This window comes from Aotus nancymaae, unplaced genomic scaffold, assembly GCF_030222135.1.
Source record: "Aotus nancymaae isolate 86718 unplaced genomic scaffold, 86718_ANA_hifiasm-v0.15.2.pri h1tg000075l, whole genome shotgun sequence".
Lineage (NCBI taxonomy): Eukaryota > Metazoa > Chordata > Mammalia > Primates > Aotidae > Aotus > Aotus nancymaae.
The window spans coordinates 4053146-4066901 of NW_026988490.1; the positions used below are offsets into that span (position 1 = coordinate 4053146).

The window sequence follows — 13756 nt, forward strand, 5'->3', positions numbered from 1 at the left end:
GGAGAGCATTTCCAACACAACTGTGTTTATTCAGATTTACACATGAGACCTCCAAGGTATTGCTCCCCACCCCCTACCCCTAGACCCTCCCTTCCGGTTCAGCCACCCTCTCCCTCCCCTCCCTCCTGCCCCTTCCTTCCCCCACCCTCCCCCATCAAGCTAAGGCCCAGCAAGATCAGCACTGGGGGAGAAGTCTTTGCTTTGAGGCACCTGATGGCCTGAGGGTCCGAGAGTTGAGAGCCCCACCCTTGGGGATTGGCACCAGAGAGCCTGCCCTGTCCCTCTACTAGCTACAATGCTGCATTCTCTTCCTCTTAGAGAGCAAGGGGTCACCCTTTCTCTTTTTAGACTGCGAGGGGCCACCCAGCCCCCAAGCCAGGGACTGCGCCCCAGAGATGCTGAGTCCAGGCCTTAAATGGGGCATCTGAACAGGGGATGGGCCTCTTGAAGAGAGCTCGCTTCTTGGACTTGGTGGCAGGAGCGGATGCTGGGCTGAGGTCTCTTCTCTTCGCAGATTGGGACTGAAGAGCTCCCTGGGGTTCCCGCCCTTCTAGGCTGAGAAGGCCCGAGGCAGGTACAGGGCTCTGGGACAGCTTCCAGGCCCGCAGCCTGTAGTTGGTACCCATGGCAGAAACTATGCCAGGGATTTCCCTGTCCTCGTCACTTGACCCCTCAGACAGCCTGCGTGATTCCTTGACAGGAGAGGCTTCAGGGAGACCCCAGGTGCCCTTGGTCCCCACGCCTGGGCAGGTGGGTCTATGGTCCTGGGGAGGAGAGTCTGGCCGGGCAGCCCTCAGCCAGCGGGAGTCCAGTCTCTCCAAAACCACAACAGGGTTTATGGACCTGACCATCCCAGTACGCACCCTGCCTCGTCCCTGAGGGTCCCGGGAAGCCCTCTGGGGGGTGGGTCTGTGATCCTGGGAAGGAGAGTTTGGCCGGGCAGCCCTCAGCCTGTGAGAATCCAGCCTCTCCAAAAGCACAACAGGGTTTTTGGACCGGGCCATCCCAGTGCACACACTGCCTTGTCTCTGAGCATCCCGGGCAGCCGTCTGGGGTGGGCAGGTTTCCATGCTGACCCCTTGCTGGGGGCCAGGCACATCTCTCTCTGCTCCTTGGCCTGCTGCAGACTTAGAAGAGATTGAGTCCAGCTGGGTGGTGCCATGACTAGGGACTGCCCTCTCACACGGTTCCTCCTTCAAGGATAGGAGGCGCTTCTCTGCTACCTGCGGGAGTAAAGGGGGCACTTACTGGCTCTGCCTCAAGTGTGAACACGGCCCAGGGTGGTGAAGACCAAGGCGCTTGGGTGGCAGGCAGGGAAGCCTGAGACAGCTGGGCTTTCTGTCAAAGACAGAGGGTGTGGCTCCGCTGGGCATCCCGCTGGGCCTCACTGCAGTTTGCATCCTGACTCCCCTCCCTGGCTCCTCTCCATCCCGTTCCATCTGAACCCGCACCTCCCCGCCTCGGAGTGGCTCCCCAAGAAGCCGAGCATCCCCCGCAGGGTGGGGTGGACAATCAGGTGGGGCTTCTGTGCCGGGTCCCTCCTGCCCCCAGGGTACCTGAGTTCCCCTCCCTCCCTGCTCTACCTGGGCAAGGGTGAGTCCTTCCTCCTGCTCCAGCTCCTGGCTTAGGGCCAAGAAATCCATGTGTGGATCTGGGGAAAGCAATTCTTCCGGGAATCGGGGGTGAATGACGGCCTCCACCTGGAAACAGAAGGGAGACGGTGTGAGCTTCCCGGGCAGGGAGTAACCTGGAGCCAAGTACACCTGGAGGAGATGCAGAAAGCAGTGAGCGCCCCGTCCCCACCCTTCTGGAGCTGTCTCATATCATGGCGACCACAGCTACACACACAGACCACAGACCTGGTAGCGTACACACATGCAGACAGAGACACACAAACCACACACAGACACACAAAGAGACCCACATATGACACAGGAAAATGGACACAAGTAATTTCCACACTCCACACTCACACCCACACAGACACAGAGTAACCTATCACAGACACAAAGACACAGACACAATCACATACACAGACAGTCAAATCGATGGCAACACACACACCCCTTCACTGCGGAGGAGCTAAGGAACAGAGCTTAATTCCAAGGACCTGCGAGTGCCACCCCCTGGAATTCTGCAGACTCCAGCACTTGAGGCTAGCCCACCTTGGTGACAAAGTCTTTCTGGGAACACAGATTGTCAGCGTAGCTCAGGACGCCTGGGTCTAGAAGCATCCCGTCCCCTTCCTGCTCCACTTCGCCCTCTTCCCATTGTCCTTCGATCTCCCTCATGGCCCCAGCGGGAGGCCCCAGCAACTCCTCCATGATGTCCATATACTCCTGCACCACTTCAGGGGGAATCTCCTCGGGGGCCTTGGTCTCTGCTGGCCGCTGGGGCCTGGGTGGTGGCAGGCAGGCAGTTGGGGCCTTGGGGCCAGCCTTGCTGGGAAGGTACACTGAGGCAGGGAGGGAGGAGGATGGGTATGGTGAGGGCTGCTCCTCCTGCCTGCATCACACAGGGGAGGGCAGGGCTCAGGGACCTGAAGTGGGTCCCAGCTGGGTCAGGACCACCTGAACCACAGCGCCCCTGGAAGAGACGCCGCAGGAGGGGCACATACGGGACAGCATCCTTTTGGAGGAAGCTTGGAGTCACTGATATGCTGAGTACTCCACCCGCTCATCCCTGCTTCCTGGGCAGATTGTTGAGTTTTGGAATGGCGAGGGGAGAGAGTAGCTAGGAAACCTGACCAGGTGAATACCCACTTCGTGACCAGGAGCCGCCCAGCCCCCCAGCTCCCCTGAGCTGTCTTGTTGGAAGGAACAAATCCCTCTCTTGAAGGGAGGCATGGGGTGTGGGGACAGTGGCCTCCCTCGGCCTCTCTGGGCTTTGCCGTGGCTCCTGTGGGAATGTGGGAAGCCATACCTGGCTGCTTGACCACCTCAGGGGCCGACGGTCCCTGAGGTTCAAGCCTCGGCAGGGCTGGAGGAGGCAGGCACTGGGGCCCTTTCATCCACTGTGACTTCTGAATCTGCATCTCCTCCTCAGCCTCAGACTGTAGGAACCTAGGGTGAAGAAGGTGTAGACCGTGCTGAGAGGGTCCAGGCCCTCTGCCCCCAGGACCAGGCAGCAGCCGATGGCAGGGAATGGGAAGGCATGCCTCAGGCAGGCTGTCCAGGCCCTCCCTGGGGCCCGTCCCCCAGTCCCAGAGGGAACTACTCCCAGAGTTCTGGGCTCTCCCTCCCTCACCCGGCCCCTGCAGAGCCCATGGCATCAACAGGGCTTTCTGACTTAAGTCAGGGCCACGAGGCCCAGGAGGGCATCAGGGGTGGGGTTTATGGCAGAAGGCGTCCATGATGTTGCCCAGTTGCATGAGTCCTGAGGTTGGGACTGTGGGTCCCTGAAGGATAACCCAGGAAGATGAAGCATGGGAGACCCCGGTCGGGAGGAAGCAAAAGCTGGGTGCAAAAGACAGGGCCCCTTTCCCCTGAGGCTGCCGTCTTTCTGTCTTAAAGGAAGGGACTACGAGGAGCAAAGGCAGGCAGGCCAGAGATGGGTCTCATGGTGTCCTGGACACAGGTCTCCCCTGACCCAGCGCAGGTTTCTCCAATCCTGGCCAGGCTGGGATGGGCGAAAACCGACTTGTGGCCACTGCTGGGAAGAGAGTGCACCCCGCTCTGTCTATAGTCCCCAGCGCCCCTTCTCCCCATCCTCCCAACTGGCGGTGATCTCCTTTGGGCTGTGATGCTGGCTGCTCGCTCCCTGACCCTTAGTGTCAGGCAGGGGTTGGCCCGAGGCCAAGCAGGGCGTGGCTTCCCACCAGGGCAGGATAGAGACCCCAGAGCACTCTAGGAGGGAGGAGCAGCTTCCTGAGGGAGCCAGGGGCCCGGTAGGGCCTGCGTTTGTCCACACCCTCCTCATGCTCCACACTGAGAAGCCACCATGGCCATCCGGCTTCTGTCACCCTCTGTCACCCTGCCATGTGGGCTCTGCCCCTGCACCCCAGACTCACTTACCCGCCATCTCGTAGTAGATCATCCGGTCAAAGTTGCTCGTGTGCTGCCATTCCCGCACGGCCCACCACAGTCCCCCCTCCAGGGTCATGGTGGGCTTCTGCCGGGCCAGGGATCTGAGAACTGGGCTGTAAGGCGGTGCAGTCAGTCCCAGTCCATAAGCCCACCCTCCATCCTAAGCCCACCAGTCCCAACACCCGGCCCCTGTCACCCCCACACATGTCCTGTCATCTGTCCCTGTCCTGTTCTCCCCCACGTGGGCAGGATATGTCCCCAAGATCAGTCATCAACACAAGCCACCGGCTGGCCTCTCCAACTGCCCCTCGAGTCCTCAGTGTTACAGTGTTGACAAATGAACTCAGTACTATGGGTGGAATGTGAGCGTCCCCAGCATTCCTGTGCTGAAGCCCTCAGCCCCGGTGTGTCAGTTCTTGGAGTTAATCAGGGTTAGAGCAGGTCATGGCATCCGAGCCCCGATAAGGGCAGGAGGAGACACCAGGGCTCTCCCTCTCAGCCGCAAGAGGACACAGCCAGAGGCAGCCCTCTCCAGCCAGGACACCAGTCGGCCGTCACCTTGATCTGGGACTTCCGACCTCTGGAAGTGGGAGACGTGAATGTGTCCTGATAAAGCACCCAGTCTATAGGATTTGTTATGGCAGAGCCCGAGCTGACTGAGACAGCGCACCCACAGAATGACCGGGGAGCGAGGGTTAACGTGCAGGTTCCAGGGCCCCAGGACTGAGCATTTAACCAGCTTCCTGGGGACTCTGGAGCAAGGCGGCCCCTGGGGACGCAGCCTCGGGGTCCTGGAGATGAGTAGAAACCAGAACCAAAGCAGAGCGGTGTCCAAGCCCACTCCACGCCAAGCCTGTGAGCCTGGGGCGACTCCACTCCGAGAATCAGGGTCCCCAGTGCACCGGGACTCAGCTCCAAGGGAGAATGCAACCAGTTCCAAGATGCAGGGGCAGCAAGATTTTTTGGGACAAAGATGGGGCCTCCTTACACCTACACCCTGGGCAGGGGACTTGCCTACAGGAGTGGCCAGTGTGTTGCCGGGTGGATGTGCTCAAGCTCCCGTGGAGTACGGGTTTGCTCATCAGCGGGGGACACAGGGTCACAGAGGCACTGCAAGATGGAGAGAGGCACGACTGGGACTGAATCGACAAACTCTCAGATGCTGGCATTGCTGCCTCAGTCACCACAGTCCATGGCCCTGGGCTGCTGGGCTCGTGGTGCACTCAGAGCCATCACTGGAGCCCGTGGCTTTGGGGAACACTGTCCTAGATAGCCTAGTTCTGATAATGATAGCAGTAGGGACAGTAATCATAACAGTTATCATGTAATGTGGCCCAGCATGTGCCGGGCACTGTGCTGTGTGCCTCATGTGTGAGCTCAAGTCACCTCTTCACCATCCTCTGAATGAAGCAACGTCGTCCCTTTTTCTAGAAGGGATCGAGGGCAAAGCTGCAAATACCTGCCCAGTAAGGATTGGCTGGACTCACGGGACAGTGAGGGGCAGGTGAGATGAGGCCCCTGAGAGTCTGTCCTGAGCGGCAGCCAGATGAATGTTCCTGAAAATGTGCCCTTCCATAGCTCGACCCGTCGCCTTCAAGACCACCCTGCAAGCTCCCCCGAACAGCGTGACCTCCCGTCCATCCAGCAGCCTCTTTATGGGTGAGCTGCAGGGTGAGCTCCGGTGCCCCGAGGACACTCACATGAAGAAACAGGAAAGCGCTTCCATGTCTGGACTCTGGGGAAGGTGCCTCCGGGCCAGGGGCTTGTAGTGCTGCCAGAGTCGGAAGTTCTCATACACGCTCTGGGGGTTGCAGGAGTCGTCTGGGGGAGTCTTGGCCTGGGAGGGAGCCAGGCTGCCCTCTCCATGAGCCCCTTGTGACAATGGACAAGCATTCCCTGGGGCCACGATGGGGCCCGGCTGGGGAGCAGGTGGTGGTGCTGGAGGAGGAAGGCCCTGGAACCAGCCTCCGTCACGGGCCTGGGTGACCCCAATGATGTGGGCAGCCATAGCGGGCACCACAGGGGCAGCTGCCAGTGGTCGGGGAGGTGGACATGCGACTCCCTCACAGACGGCACCTGGAGCCCGCCAGACGAGGGGGTCCTGAGGTAGGGCCAAGGTCTGTGCCTGAGGAGCCTTCACAGGCCCCACTTCTGTCTTCATCTGGACAAGGACGTTGGAAGCCCCGGCCCAATTCAGGCCTTGGCCATCGTGTCCTGCCACCAGAGGGGTCCTGGGGAAGGCAGACAGCACCGGAGGGCCGCCTGGGGGAACCACTGCAGTCACGAGGGGCGGCCCATCTGCTGGGCCAGGAGCAGGTGTGGCGAAGGACAGAGCCGTGAACACTGGCATGGAGGCGCCAGGGTTCTCGGTCACACCCGTTTCCAGCTCTGGGCATGCTGTGGAGACAAAGGAAAGAGGTGAATGAGCTGGGGTCTCCAGGTCCACCCTGGTCACTGGGGAATCAGGGGTGTCCTACAGCTGAGGGCATGTGACAGGGAAACTGCAGCTTGCAAATGTCCCTGAATGTGCATCGCATGCTCTGTTCCTGCATAGGAGGGTCCCTTCACTAGAGAGCCTGGCAGTTAACCCAGATTGCACCACTGCATTCTAGCCTGGGTGACAGAGCAAGACTCCATCTTGAAAAAGAAACAATGGAAGACAACCACCGGATGGAAATCTCTCCCAAGCCAGCACCCCGTGAACCCTGAAGACAACCCATACGCATCACACCCAGTGTGCAAGTGATGGTTCTGGCACCATGCCCAGCAAGTGCTAAACATGGGTCAGAGTCAGGCGACACTTTCCTCGGTGCTCGGTGGTCCTGGCTGCCACTCAGGAAGCTCTGTTCCCAGGGAGCAGGTCTGAGAAGCAGTGGTGGAGTTCCCTGAGATACTGTCATTGCGCAGCCAGCAAGAGCGGCACACGATTAGAGCACAGCCAGCAAGCGGTGAGCAGTGGGGCTGTCGGAGGGGGGGCGGGGGGGAGGTGTCTGGGGATTTTCACAGCTGCTGGTCATGTTATAGTAGGTCGTGGGACAACGAGCCCATCTCTGGTCCTTTTCCTTTGAGCTCCCAATAACTGAATAGAGTGACCAACCAAGAACCAGAGGTTCTTGGGCCACAGGCCAGGTGTGGCAAAGTTGTCTGGAGCTCATCCCTGTTCGCTAGGACTTCATGCAGTCTCCAGTCAAGGGGAACAGGGATACAGCACATGCACCTCATCAGTCAGGACACACATCCTAACTTGAATAATAATAATAATAAGAGGACCATCTTCCTATTTGTGTTCTACTCTCCTTCCTCTACTGAAAAGGAAAGCAGTCTTTCCAGACCTTTCCACTGAAAACCAGCAAGAGTCCACACCTGTCCCCTGTTCATGAGGTAGTAGACATGGAATAGAGGCAAATTGTTGATCTCCACAGAAACACAAAGTGCAGAGGACAGGCCGTGAGCTAGCAGACAAGAGGAAGTGGGTCTGAAGACCTGCGCTTCCACAAAAGGACGAACAATTCAGAACAACCTGGGAAGCCCAGGCCGTGTTGCCTGAACTTCCCCACTGCCCCCACCCCTGTTAAAGCCAACAGCTACCTGAACTGACTGAGAAGCCACCTCTGGGGAGCGAGCTGAGAGGCTGCGGCAGTTACAGTAGCCCCAGGCTCGCCCACCCAGAGGCTGTCACTGCATGCTCTGTCACAGCCATCACACCCAACAGTCGTCTCTGGCTGAGACGACTTCTCCTCACTCCTCCCTAAGATCTAGAAAAGTCCAGTCCAAATCCCTCTGAACACTATGGAAGGGCACCGTCCAGGTGCCCGAAGACATAACACAGGGCTCAGGCTTGCCCACCATCTTCATTGGGCCACCGGCACAACACGATCCCACCACTCCCTACAAACACACGGTGACGTGACCCGTCCCCCTCTAGAAAGAATCAGTACATCCACTCCATCCTTTCCCCTACACGGTGTATTCCCCCAGGCATCTTGGTCCACCTCCAAGGAGCCGTCCTCCCTAACCACAGACTCAGGGTGCCATGGCCCTCTCCAGGTGTGATGTCTTTGGGGACATCCAGTGCTCCCTCCCTCCTCGACACTAGCCCTATCAGCTGTCCCTGGGGCGGTGTCAAATTTGAATTCCCAAGGATTTGAAACGCGAAAGAGACTTGCATAATGCCCCTGTCCCTACAGACTCACCTCCATTTGAAGCCATCCCCTCAGGCTGGGTGCTGATCACTGCTGTCTGACAGTTTCCACAGTGAGAAAAGTCAAGAGCAGGACCCAGAGAGTGACCTGCCTCAACAGATTCTCCTGAGTTCAGGTAGGTCCGGTAAAATTTGAAAGTAAAGCAGTTTAGAACATAGGACCCCAGACATTCTGCAGAGGGGGAGGGGCAGTGCAGCAGGTACTGGAAGGGGTGGGGGACATTCTGTTAAGGGCTCTGGCCAATAGGAAAGAACTGAGGTTCCCTTGCAGCTGGAGGGCAGCAGGGCAGACTGTGTGCACCTCTTTAGGCAACTTTTTTTTTTTTTTTTTTTTTTTTTGAGATGGAGTTTCACTCTTGTTACCCAGGCTGGAGTGCAATGGCATGATCTCGGCTCAGCGCAACCTCCGCCTCCTGGGTTCAGGCAATTCTCCTGCCTCAGCCTCCTGAGTAGCTGGGATTACAGGCACGTGCCACCATGCCCAGCTAATTTTCTTTTTGTATTTTTAGTAGAGACGGGGTTTCACCATGTTGACCAGGATGGTCTCGATCTCTTGACCTCGTGATCCACCCACGTCGGCCTCCCAAAGTGCTGGGATTACAGGCCTGAGCCATCACACCCAGCCCCTCTTTCACCTTTTTATGTTAATAATTTTGCCACTCCTAGCCATGCATGGAGGTTCATGTCTGTAATCCCAGCATTTTGGGAGGCTGAGGCAGGTGGATCACCTGAGGTCAGAATTTCGAGACCAGCCTGACCAACACGGTGAAACCCCGTCTCTATTAAAAATAGAAAAATTAGCCAGGCGTGGTGGCAGGTGCCTGTAATCCCAGCTACTCGGGAGGGTGAGGCCGGAGAATCGCTTGAACCTGGAGGGTGGAGGTTGCAGGGAGCCGAGATCATGCCACTGCAATCCAGCCTGGATGAGAGAACGAGACTCCATCTGAAGAAAATAAAAGAAACCAGCCTGTGCAATATGAGCTTTGAAGCCACGGCAACCAGCAGGGAGACGTGACAGCCCCTCTGCCCGCAGGTGCTGGACATCACGGAGCAGCTGGATGCCGGCGTGCGGTACTTACACCTGCAGATTGCCCTCATGCTGGACGGCTCTTGAGAAGAACCTGCACTTTGTTCACATGGTATACACCATGGCACTGGTGGAGGTACGACCAGGCTGAGGGGATACACGGGGAGTGCTCAGGAGGCGGCCGGCCTCCCATGGGGAACCAGACTGCCATAGGGACGGGAGCTTCCTGACCTTTAGTGGGATGACGATGTCAGCTTCAGGGCCAGACGAGACCAGGAGATGCTGACGCCTGCTAATCTGTTAGGAGCACTTATTTTTTTTCCCTTTGGAGATGGAGTCTCACTCTGTCACCAAGGCTGGAATGCAGTGGCTCAATCTCGGCTCACTACAACCTCCGCCCACCAGGTTCAAGCGATTCTCCTGCCTCAGCCTCCCAAGTACCCGGGATTACAGGCACCCACCACCACACCCGGCTAATTTTCATATTTTTAACAGAGACGGGGTTTCACCAGGTTGGCCAGGCTGGTCTCGAACTCATGACCTCAGGTGATCCGCCCGCCTCAGCCTCTCAAAATGCTGGGATTACAGGCGTGAGCCACCATACCTGGCATTCGGGGGGTTCTTGACCGATGTGAATTTCTTCATTTCTTTTTTTCTTTTTGTTTTCTTTCTATTTTTTTGAGACAGAGTCTTGCTCTGTCACCCAGGCTGGAGTGCAGTGGCGCAATCTCAGCTCACTGCAACGTCTTCCTTCCTGTTCAAGCGATTCTCCTGCCTCAGCCTCTGGAGTAGCCGGGATTATAAGCATGCACCACCATGCCCGGCTAATTTTTGTATTTTCAGTAGAGACAGGGTTTCACCATGTTGGCCAGGCTGGTCTCGAACTCCTGACCTCAGGTGATTGGCCTGCCTCGGCCTCCCAAAGTGCTGGGATGACAGGCATGAGCCACCGAGCCGGGCTGAGTTGGCTCACTGCAGCCTCCTGTCTGCAGGAGGATCCACCTGTCTAAGCTTACCAACTACCTCTAGCTTGGACTAGAGGTGTGAACCACCACACCTAATTCTTTAATTCTTCTTTTTTGTAGCCATGTTGCCCAGGCTCTTTTCAAACTCTTGGACTGAAGCCAATTCTCTGGGATCGGCCTCAGCCTCCTCGCAAAGCACTGGGACTGCCACTGTTCTGGCCTCATCTTTTCTCTTTTTTTGAGACAGAGTTTTGCTCTTTTGCCCAGGCTGGAGTGCAGTGGCTTGATCTCGGCTCACTGCAACCTCCGCCTCGTGGGTTCAAGCGATTCTCCTGCCTCGGCCTGCTGAGTAGCTGGGATTACAGGTGCATACCACCATGCCCGGCTAATTTTTGTATTTTTAGTAGAGACAGAGGTTTTGCCGTGTTGGCCAGGATGGTCTTGAACTCCTGACCTTAGGTGATCTGTCCCCGCTCGGCCTCCTGAAGTGCTGGGATTACAGCTATGAGCCAACGTGCCTGGCCGACATGGCTGGCTGCAGCCTCCACCTCCCAGGTTCAAGCAATTCTCTTGACTCAGCCTCCCAAGTAGCTGGGATTACAGGCGCCCACCACCACACCCAGCTAATTTTTTTTTGCATGTTTTTAGTATAGACGGGGTTTCGCCATGTTGGCCAGGCTGGTCTTGAACTCCTGACCTCAGGTGATCCGCCCGCCTTGGCCTCCCAAAGCGCTGGAATGACAGGTGTGACCCACGGAGCCCAGCCTTCCCCGAGCTGTGGGACTCATGAAGGACTCTGCCCCGCCCCCTCCCTCCCCCCAGGACACGCTCCCGGAGATCTCAGAGTGGCTGGAGCGGCACCCTCGTGAGGTGGTCATCCTGGCCTGCAGGATCTTCCAGGGGCTGAGTGAGGACCTGCACGACTACCTGATCTCCTGCATCAAGACCATCTTTGGGGAGATGCTGTGTCCCCGCGGGGTGAGTGACGAGGGAGAAGGATGGCCACAGGTCTCTCCCAGGGCTGGGGGATCCTCACCCTCACCCTGCATTTGCTTACCTGGTACCCCCGGGTGTGGCTGCTGCCGTGATCCCTGCAGCAGGTGGAGTTTGGAACAACAGCAGCTCCCGGCTCTCCTGCAGGCCGACCTGGAGCTGGGAGTGGCTCCTAGTGAGAACTGCTTCCTGTGATGGGTTTAGAAATCTGCATAGCAGAGCCGGACGTGGGGGCTCACACCTGTAATCCCAGCACTTTGGGAGGCCGAGGCGGGCGGATCACAAGGTCAGGAGTTCGAGACCAGCCTGGTCGATACGGTGAAACCCTGTCTCTAAAAATACAAAAATTAGCCGGGCATGGTGGCGGGCGCCTGTAATCCCAGCTACTTGGGAGGCTGAGGCAGGAGAATTGCTTGAACCCGGGAGGCAGAGGTTGCAGTGAGCTGAGATTGTGCCACTGCACTCCAGCCTGGGCGACAGAGTGAGACTCCGTCTCAAGAAAAATCAACAAAAAATTAGGCTGGGCGCAGTGGGTCACGCCTGTCATCCCAGCACTTTGGGAGGCTGAGGCAGGTGGATCACCTGAAGTCTGGAGTTCGAGACCAGCCTGGCCAATGTGGTGAAACTCTGCCTCTTCTAAAAATACAACAATTAGTCTGGCGTGGTGGCGAGTGCCTGTAGTCCCAGCTACTTGGGAGGCTGAGGCAGGAGAATGGCTTGAACCCGGGAGGCAGAGGTTGCAGTGAGCTGAGATTGTGCCACTGCGCTCCAGCTTGGGTGACAGAGCGAGACTCCATCTCAAAATACAACAAAACAGGGGGTTAGGGGAGGGATAACAGGGGGTGGGGGGATTGGGGAGGGATAGCATTAGGAGGTACCACGCCATGTGTATACCTATGTAACAATCCTGCAAGATGTGCACATGTATCCCAGAACTTAAAATAAAATTAAAAACAAAAAGGAAAAATGGCCGGGTGCGGCGTAAAAGGATATGTGAGCAGCATCTTCCTGGCTCCATGGGCACCCCCGTCAGGGTCTGTGTTATTTTACCGGGGTTGCAGGCACCCGGGAGCCCAGACAGCAGCCTCAGAAGGGCTGAGACGTGAGCTGACCAGCCCCCCGCTCTGCAGGCTGCAGGCCACGGTCAAGGCATCCTGAAGGCACCCAGAGAGGGTGCCCCGGCCTCCCTACAGGTCTGTTCCTGGCTACATGTGTTCCCCCAACCCCCTTGTAAAAAGGTTTTAAATTTTTAATTTTTTTTATTTATTTATTTAATTATATATATATATATTTTTGAGATGGTGTTTCCCTCTGTCACCCAGGCTGGAGTGCAGTGGCGCAATCTCAGCTCACCGCAACCTCTGCCTCCCAGATTCAAGCGATTCTCCTGCCTCAGCCTCTGCGGTAACTGGGATTACAGGCACCTGACGCTGGGCCTGACTAGTTTTTTGTATTTTTAGTAGAGACGAGCTTTCATCATTTTGGCCACGCTGGTCTTGACCTCCTGACCTTGTGACCCACCTGCCTCAGCCTCCTAAAGTGCTGGGATTACAGGTGTGAGCCACTGCACCCGGCCATAAATTGACTTTTTGAGACCGAGTCTTCCTCTGTCACCCAGGCTGGAGTGCAGTGGTGTGATCTGGGCTCACTGCACCCTCCGCCTCCCAGGTGCAAGCTATTCTCCTTCCTCAGCCTCCTGAGTAGCTGGGACCACAGGCACCTAACACCAATGACGGGCTAGTTTTTTGTTTTTTGTTTTTTGTGTTTTTTTCATTTTTAGTAGAGACGAGGTTTCATCGCGTTCGTCAGGTGGGTCTGGAACTCTTGAAGTGGGGCCTGTCCTCCCACTGTGTCATGCTGTGAGATTCACACCTGGACCCAGGGCCTGTCCTCCCATTGTGTCCTGGTGTGATGTGGGACCCTGGACACAGGTCCTGTCCTTCCTCTGAGTCCTGGTGTGACATTCACACCTGGAAACAGGGCCTGTCCTCCCTCTGTGTCCTGGTGTGATATGGACCCCTGGACATGGGGCCTTTCCGCCCTCTGTGTCCTGGTGTGATGCGGACGTGTGGAAAGAGGCCCCAGCCTTTCTCCCTGTATATCCTGGTGTGACCTGGACCCTGGGACACGGGGCCTGTGCTTCCTCTGTGTCCTGGTGTGCCATGAACCCCTGGACTCATGGCCTCTCCTCCCTCACTGTCCTGGTGTGATGTGGACGTGTGGACACACGGCCTAGGCTTTCTCCCTCTGTGTCCTGGTGTTACGTGTTCCCTGGGACATGGGGCTTGTCCTCCCTCTGTGTTCTGGTATTACGTGGACCCCTGGACATGGGGCCTCTCCTCCCTCTGTGTTCTGGTGTGATGTGGACATGTGGTCAGAGGGCCCACCCTTGATCCCTCTATGTCCTGGTGTGGTCTGGACGCCTGAACAGCTGGCCTGTCCTCCGTCTGTGTCCTAGTGTGAGGTGGACCCCTGGACACGGGGCCTGTCCTTCCTCTGTGTCCCGGTGTGACATTCACACCGGGACACAGGACCTATCCTCCCT

General features: G+C 57.2%; 2 pseudogenes; one reads left to right on the forward strand and one right to left on the reverse strand.

Annotated features, from left to right (window-relative positions):
* Window positions 1-223: 223 nt before the first annotated feature.
* Window positions 224-8234, reverse strand: LOC135271070 (NUT family member 2G-like; annotated as a pseudogene).
* A 664-nt stretch (window positions 8235-8898) lies between these two features.
* LOC135271071 (PI-PLC X domain-containing protein 1-like) lies at window positions 8899-11554 on the forward strand (annotated as a pseudogene).
* The last annotated feature ends 2202 nt before the right edge of the window (window positions 11555-13756 follow it).